The following is an 8,199-nucleotide window of genomic DNA, read 5'->3' on the forward strand; positions in this document are numbered from 1 at the left end:
CAATACATGAGCCTATTATAGGCTATTGTCTGCTATATTTGCTTCTCATTTATTAAATCCAAACATTGGCTGATGAAACATTGATTAAAATTAAGATACAATTTATACAAAACGAAATTCACTTTAAAGAAAGGCTTTCTACAAAACAAAACTTAATGAAGTGGTCAAAGTCATGTCTGACCCGCTCTTCTGACATATTGCACATCTTATGATCAGTGTCCTTTCTTACTCGTGCTGTTCACTAATCAATAGATGAAATAAAAAATAACATTAGGCTATAATATTTGAACATCAATATGAAATAAAATACGTTTTAATGGCTATTGAACACAACACATTTGAGTGGTACTATATTTATATCATCTGATCAGAAATCTGAGAACAAAATCGTTATTGATGTGACACTAGGCTATTGTACAATAAACACTTCATAATCTGTCCAAAACAGACAAATAAATATTGTCTAAACAGTCGAATGTTGCAGCAGGATTCCTATTTAAACGGTCTTTTATAGTTTAATATTCACAGACACTAACAGAATAAACCTACCTCACAATCATTGGCTGAATTTGTTGCTCTTAGAAATAAACAGCTTTTCTTCTGAGGTAAATTATTCCAGGATTATTCCTCACCGCTTCTCTTCGGCACTGATAAGAAAAATAGAGGCGGTCGCGCCGCGCGATCATCGACCTTTAGGGGTTAAGCGTGCAGAGAAACCACACAGTAGAGCATTACAATAATCTAGCCAAAAGAGCCGAAACCCTAAATGACACTGACCTAGCAAATAAATATAGGAAATAATAGGAGAAAAACCACACGTTATTTACATACTTTTAGCTTCATTCTCTCTTTCTCCCGCTCTCACACACACACACACAAACGCACACACACACACACACACACACACACACACACACACACATACAGTACGGACACACACACACACACACACACACACACACACACACACACACACAGTACGGACACACACACACACACACACACACACACACACACACACACACACACACACACACACACACACACACACACACACACACACACTCACACACTCACACACACACACACACACACACACACATACAGTACGGACACACACTCGCACACACATACACACACACACACACACACACACACACACACACACACACACACACACACAGTACGGACACACACTCGCACACACATACACACACACACACACACACACACACACACACACACACACACACACACACACACAGTATGGACTCAGCTGATGGTTTTAAAACCAGTATGGTGAGATCTCGTCCTCTTTGACATGTTATCGCTCTTCCTCTTTCTCAAAGGCTCAACTCCAGAGGACATGAAACTGAACCCCATCATCATCATCATCATCATCACATGAGGAAATCCAGGAGCCTGTCCATCACGTGTGTGTGTGTGTGTGTGTGTGTGTGTGTGTGTGTGTGTGTGTGTGTAAGGGCTCATCAGTGTGTGTGTGTTCATTGTCTGATGAAGAGCCATTGACCATCAGTATTTCTCTATTTCAGGAGTTGTGCTGTGCCAACTTTCCTCTTTATCAAAAAATCTAAAAGTGCCTATTTTTTGGGGGAGGTTATTGCAGCTTAGACAACATATTCTTACATGTTTATGTCTTTTAGCAGTGTTTTATGTCACTTTAAAGGGTTTCCTGTAAAATGACACCAACATTTTGAACCTAGACCACTGTATGTGTGTGTGGGAGGCTTTTCAATTTGGGTCGGCCAAATCCAGGCGGAAATCCCCAAAAATGGCCCTGAGTGTAAGAGGTTAATTCATTTAGGCATTAGTTTGTTATTGAATCTTTTTAGAATGTGCATTCTTTACATATGTCATCATACACGTTATAATCTTATACACACACCTATTGCTATTAGGCTCAATCGTCCCCTGTGCTGAGAACATCACACACATATTTCTCTATTTCAGGAGTTGTGCTGTGCCAACTTTCCTCTTCTTTTGTATATCAATTATGAAATGTATAATTTTACTATAAAGGATAGCTGTGGCGAATATAATCCAGCTCTTTACTCATGTGATTATATTCCTCTGGTGAACTGCAATGAGGAACATTTTCTTCATCTAATAAAAGGTGTTTTGGTGAACTTGATTTTGTTGTCTCATAATTTAACATTAGGATATATTTTGGATATTTCACTCTGTGTAAATATACTGAACGGTAGACATTCTGAATAATGTGCTGTAAAGTGAGACTGTCATGGGATAATGTAGCCTAGAAATCTAGACGCCCCCTAGCGGCAGCAAATCTAATCCGCCGCGAGTGTCGTCTAGCAACTCTCAATACCCATCTGAGCTGTAATCGCCAAACTCTGGGCGGGCCAATCACATCGTGTGTAGAGTCGGTGGGCGGGGCCATAATGACGACGGCCGAGTTGCGTTTGCGTGCTTCTAGTAAACACAGAAACTGGCGAACGGCGGTCTGTCGAATCAGCTTTGACCGCGACTCTGGAAGACTTGAGTTGAGCTTTTCTCTGAGAAAAGAACAAAGAACGGCACTGAAGTCATTCTGAAGAAGGGAAGATGTGTTCGAGTTTAGCCGAGCGGATACGGCGAATGTTTAATCTGTCAGCTCCGCTTCACCTTCGTTGCTCTGGTTGGTTGTAGCGCTATCCTATCGCGTGCAGAGGGAGTTTGACAGACAGCCGTTTATCTGCCCCTCAGATTGAGCCGTCAATGGGGAGTTTCCAGACCAAACATCTGGATGTGGCTCCGGCTTGTCAGGCTAGGGATAATGCACAAACACTAATATTTTATTAATTTATATTAAAATCAAATCCCCAGTGACATCATGCTTGTAAATGATTTCCCGGACAGTGGAATGGCTGATATTTTGGAGATTTCCCAGACTCATATGCATCTACAACCTTCTTTCTGAAGGCCTCAGAGAGCTTTCACTCACTTCATCAATCAAGAGCAAACCAAACTAAATGTCTGAGGTTTAAATAAGACCGGCTCTCCAACCATCTTCTCATCTTTGGCACATGATACGGCACACCTCATTCTAACTTTAAGCATTTTAACTTATTAATAAATGTGGGGTGTCCTTTTGTCCTCAACAAATATTGCATTTCTACAAATTCTTACAAATTCTTTTAAGTTTCAGTTTTGTTACTTTTGAGTATTATTATTTATATCACCTCCATCTCGCAATATTGCTCAAATAAAGATCCGATATGTTGAAAAAGACAAAGGTTTTCATGGGATGTCCTTTGTGTATCCTTTTAAAATATAAAAAATGATGAGATTTCATGAGATGTAGTATGAATATCTGCGTGTGATTGCAGCTGCTGTGAGGAAAGAGTCAAACCTGATACTTTAGTCTGTCTGTTTTATACCTTATCATAAAGGTGCCAGGAAGAACCACAAATGGGCTTTCACACTGATGCCATAGAAGAACCATTTCTGGTTCCCCAAGAACCGTTTTGTGAAAGGTTCCTTAAAGAGCCATTTTTTCTGACCATTTTATGGTCTAAAGAACCTTTTGTGCAATGGAAAGGTTCGTTGGATATTAAATGTTCTTCATGGACCCGCACAGCCTGCCAAAGAACCATTTAACTTTATTTTTAAAAGTGTAAGTTTCTGATAGTGAGCCGGATCCAGATCAGATGGTGGACCTGAACCCTGAGATGACCACGACACAGCTCTGAATGTCAGCCAACACCACCACGATTAACCCCTAAAATAGGGAACATATCCTGAGGGATACCAACATTTGAGAGGCTGTGGGGAGAGGCAGGAAAGTGAAGGTCTCATTTCTTGGTTTGATGTTTGCTGTGAATATTGAGATATATTGACGTTGTTCAGTCATTCTTTGTGTAGCTCACGGGTAACATCTAAAAACAACATGACCACCTGATGTGGCAAATCTACTCCCCTTCAGATTAAAGAAGAGATATATTTCACATATTTACAACATTTGGAGGGGACTTACATGTTTGAAAAGTTGTGGTTAAGCATTAGCTTATTACGTTTATGTTGTATTTCTCATAATCCGTCTGATATGATTCACTGAATAAGAAAAGCTGGTTTGCAGTGCGTTACGACATTTTAATCCAACTTTTAAAACATTTCTTCTCGAAATAATAAAGTAAGACCTATCAATCAGAGGACAGAAGGCATGTTCTGGTCATATTGATCATTTATAGGCCCTAGAAATGTGTGTATGAAATATGAAGAGGCGTTACACTTATTGCTCAACAGAATTTGTCAAAGAATGTTTAGTTTAAGTTATAAGAGAATAAATGTTGTAAAAAGTTTGCATTGCCAAACTCGGATTCTTTCCCAATGGATTATACGGCCAAAGGAGCGAAATATCCTCAATCTTCTCCAAAATAAGTCCTGTTTTGTGTTTAAATCCTGAAATTGTATTACTTGTGTCCTATAAGATGTCCTGAATAAATGTTGTGATGAGTCTTTATGGTCTTGCCCACAGCACAATGTGAGATCAGATCCTCAGCAAAGAGCAGAAGAAGCAGAAGTCGTCCGTCCGCACAGACCCGACGGCCAGCAATGAACGTGTCAAAGCAGGAGCTGCGAGGAACACAATGCATCATTACAGTCCCTGAGAAGCCAGCCGTCCAATCCTGGCTAAACCGCAGCGCTGCAGGACAGACTACAACTTCTCCTGACGGATCTGATCTTCAACCCGAGGGATATCCATCCACAATCAGCCTGAATCATAATCACACCATCTTCGCTCATTCGGCCAGAGGACAACTGAGCCTGCTTTCTCCCAAGGGTTTTTTCTCTCGGTCACCTGCTGGAGTTTGGGTTCCCGCTCAGCTCTGGTCTGCTTAGTGTGGCTCTAAAAGACACTTGGTAATATGGATATGACTGCGCGGACACGACTGGATGAGTGCAGAACTTGGACTGAACTGAGCTGGATGATGATACCACTGTTTTCTGCTCAGCTGCTTTATGGCCGGACTGACTTTGCTTCAGAATGGAGGATTTCTGCAACATTTCCTCTGATATTGAGCTGAATGAAATCAACATGGAGCTGATTCAGAGTTAATAAAGGAACTATTGTCTGCTGTAGAATAGCTTATACTTCAATTGAGCTCATTCATGATTGATGGACTTTACAAAGTTCCTGAGCGGATCAACCCTGAACTGACTTCAGCTGAATAATGTTCACACTGTCAGTCCAAATCTGATTATTGGTGTATCTGGGAAACTTTCTCCGTGTTCTGCCAGAAATAAAGAAGACTTGTTTGAGTCTTTTATTTGCCGTTGTCTCTCAGAGGATTGTGCGGCGCTGACTGCCGTATTTATATTAGTTATTAATAGCTGTGAGATTGATCATCTACTGTGTGGAAGCTTATGGGTGGAAATATTCAATCTCAAATGTAATACACAAAATCATGTATTTCTGTATTTAAATTGACATTTTACAATACATATGTGCAACGGTTGATGCCAAATTAAAATGGGATTATATCATTTACATTTGCTGTTTCCCGCACTAGCTTTAATATTTCAATGAAATACATATTTTAACGCTTTATAAGTTGCGAAATGAAAATGTTGTAGAGAATTGATTAGATATGTTTAACAAGTCAAAGCTCAAACTGCAGTAAAATGATCATTTAAATGTTCTTCTGCATATTATACATATATCAATATTTAAATACTTCTACTATTACTACTATTATTAGTCATTTCTGCTTATGTTTGTTTTATTGCTGTTACTATTACTGATTTATTATTGTTGTTTCTGTAATTACTTTAAAAATAATAACAAAAAAAATTGTTCAGTGTGACTTCAAAATGCGTTGTGAGCCTAAGATATGGCAAAAGAAGAGCAAAACGGTGTTTCTTTTTTCTTGAATGCGTTTATGGCGAGCAATATTCAATCTGAAATGCAATATTCTGAGCAAAATGATCATTCAAACTCAATGATATCATTTACATTTGCTGTTTCCTACTCTAGTTTGAACACATATTTTAACGCTTTATAAGTTGCGAAATGAAAATGTATTTCCCAAATGGATTCGATATGTTTAACATCTAGCCAAATGAGACTGAAATGTCATTTTTCCTAAATGCATCTAGACTCCCAGTTAAGACTCCTGCGGTTGCATTTATTGATCTGTTCTGCAATGAATGAAGCCAAACTCAATGAAGGCCCCGCCCTGCCCTGTCAATCACTGCATCAAGGCGGGGCCAGGCATGTTGGAGATGAATTCTGATTGTCATTAGAGACGTGAGCGATTAGTGAAGATGTTCCTCTGGCTCTCCTTTATCAGGGTTTGAGGAGATCATATCAGTTTGATGCTCTCTCTTTTCCAGCTCTATTCCTCCTCCTGTCCTTCATCCCAGAGTCTCTGATCATCCATCTTCAGTCCTGAGGCTTGTTTTCTACCATCACTCCTCCGCTCTTTCTCAAGTCCTGCTCACTTTTACAACATTTATGCTTCAGTAGATTAAAGTCCCAGTGCCACTGCTGTGTTCGAGCACAAATACTGTCTAGAAGAGGATTCATGGCATATTGATATTGAGCACAGGTGGGACTTAATGGGACACTTTTCTTCATTTCTTCTCATTATTTTAATGAGTAGTATTTATTCACATTAATGTCCTAGTGCAGTGCCCTTCATTTGGTTTAGAAACATTTCTTATATATCTGTGATCAAAATACATCCATATGCACCATTTGGAAAAAGAAAACCCAAGCTTAATATTCAGAATGCCAAATATTTGCCTTGTGTGAACTCGTGGTGTGTGATTATTGACAGATGAACCCCGTCAGGAAACTAAGGCCGTGTCCACACTAATACCTGTTGATTTGAAAACGTATATTTTTCTCTCCGTTTTGGCCTTCCGTCCACACTGAGACAGCGTTTTAAGTCACTGAAAACGAATCGTTTTGAAAACGCCGTCTTCGCGTCGTAGTGTGGACTTCTTCTTCTTCTTCTTCTTCTTCTTCTTCTTCTTCTTCTTCTTCTTCTTCTTGTTATATGGCCGTTCACTCCTTTGGAGTATTACCGCCTCCTACTGTATAACTTATGTACTTGCATGGGTGATGTATCTGTATAATGATCGTTTAATTGCCCCACCCACCCCAAAGGATCAGAGCCCATGCTTTAACTGACGCTGCGTGTTCAGCTCCTCCAGTTTCCACAGTGGGCTCCTCACTCTCTGAGATGGATGAAAGCATTAGGCTACTACATCTATATCCTCTGCTCTAATCCTGTACACTTTAAGAAGGTTAAAACCGCCGTATATACCTGATTATCTCTCAAATCCTTTCCCAATAGCTCCACTACACGTACTGGTCTAGTCTTTATATTGCTGAATAGACTATTACGATCATCATGATATTTAGTCCACTTAAAAAACACACGTTCTACCGTTTCTAATACATTACATTCATCACACACCATTTTCATGCTTCCCCATTATTGCAAGTGTTGAGTTTAACCCAGTATGGCCAAACCTTAATCTAGATATCATAACTTCTTCCTTTCTGTGTCTTCCACAAAACTTTTCCCTTTTCCTTACTGATTTTTCAATATGATAAGACCATCTGCCTGTTCTACTATTTTCCCATCTTTGTTGCCACAGTTGAATGATTTCCTTATTAATCCCTGATTTTACCTCACTTCTTCCCAGGGTACCTTAATATCCACCACATTGTTCTTCAATGCTTCTTTTGCTAATTGATCTGCCTTTTCATTCCCTACTATCCCTATATGTGCTGGTACCCAACAGAAATAAACCACTATACCCTCTGCTTTCATTCTGTACAATAATGTATAAATTCCCACCATCAGGTCTTCTCTGTCCGTTCTTGTTGACTTTATACTTTTAAGAGCTGATGAAGAGTCTGAGCAGATTACAACCCGATTTGGTTTAACCTGTTCAACCCACTGCAATCCTCCTATTATAGCACTTCATTCTGTGGAATATGCAGATCATTTATCACTTAATCTTAAACTTATTTGGGATTTAAATCTGCGAATATACACTCCTATTCCCACTTTCTGACTCCGGGTCTTTAGATCCATCTGTATAAATCTGTACAAAGGAATGAAATGTTTCTCTCATAAAACCACTGATTTCAAAACTATTACTATACCCTTCTTCTTCTTCCCGGGCATCTAATAATCTCATTTCGACAACAGGTTCTGTAAT

At 39.4% G+C, this 8,199-nt stretch overlaps 1 pseudogene; it reads left to right on the forward strand.

Annotated features, from left to right (window-relative positions):
- The window catches only part of LOC137073693 (uncharacterized), a 171,761-nt pseudogene extending 166,473 nt beyond the window's left edge, over positions 1-5,288 (forward strand).
- Positions 5,289-8,199: the final 2,911 nt, after the last annotated feature.

This window comes from Pseudorasbora parva, chromosome 4 (genome assembly GCF_024679245.1).
Source record: "Pseudorasbora parva isolate DD20220531a chromosome 4, ASM2467924v1, whole genome shotgun sequence".
In the NCBI taxonomy this organism is placed as follows: Eukaryota; Metazoa; Chordata; class Actinopteri; order Cypriniformes; family Gobionidae; genus Pseudorasbora; species Pseudorasbora parva.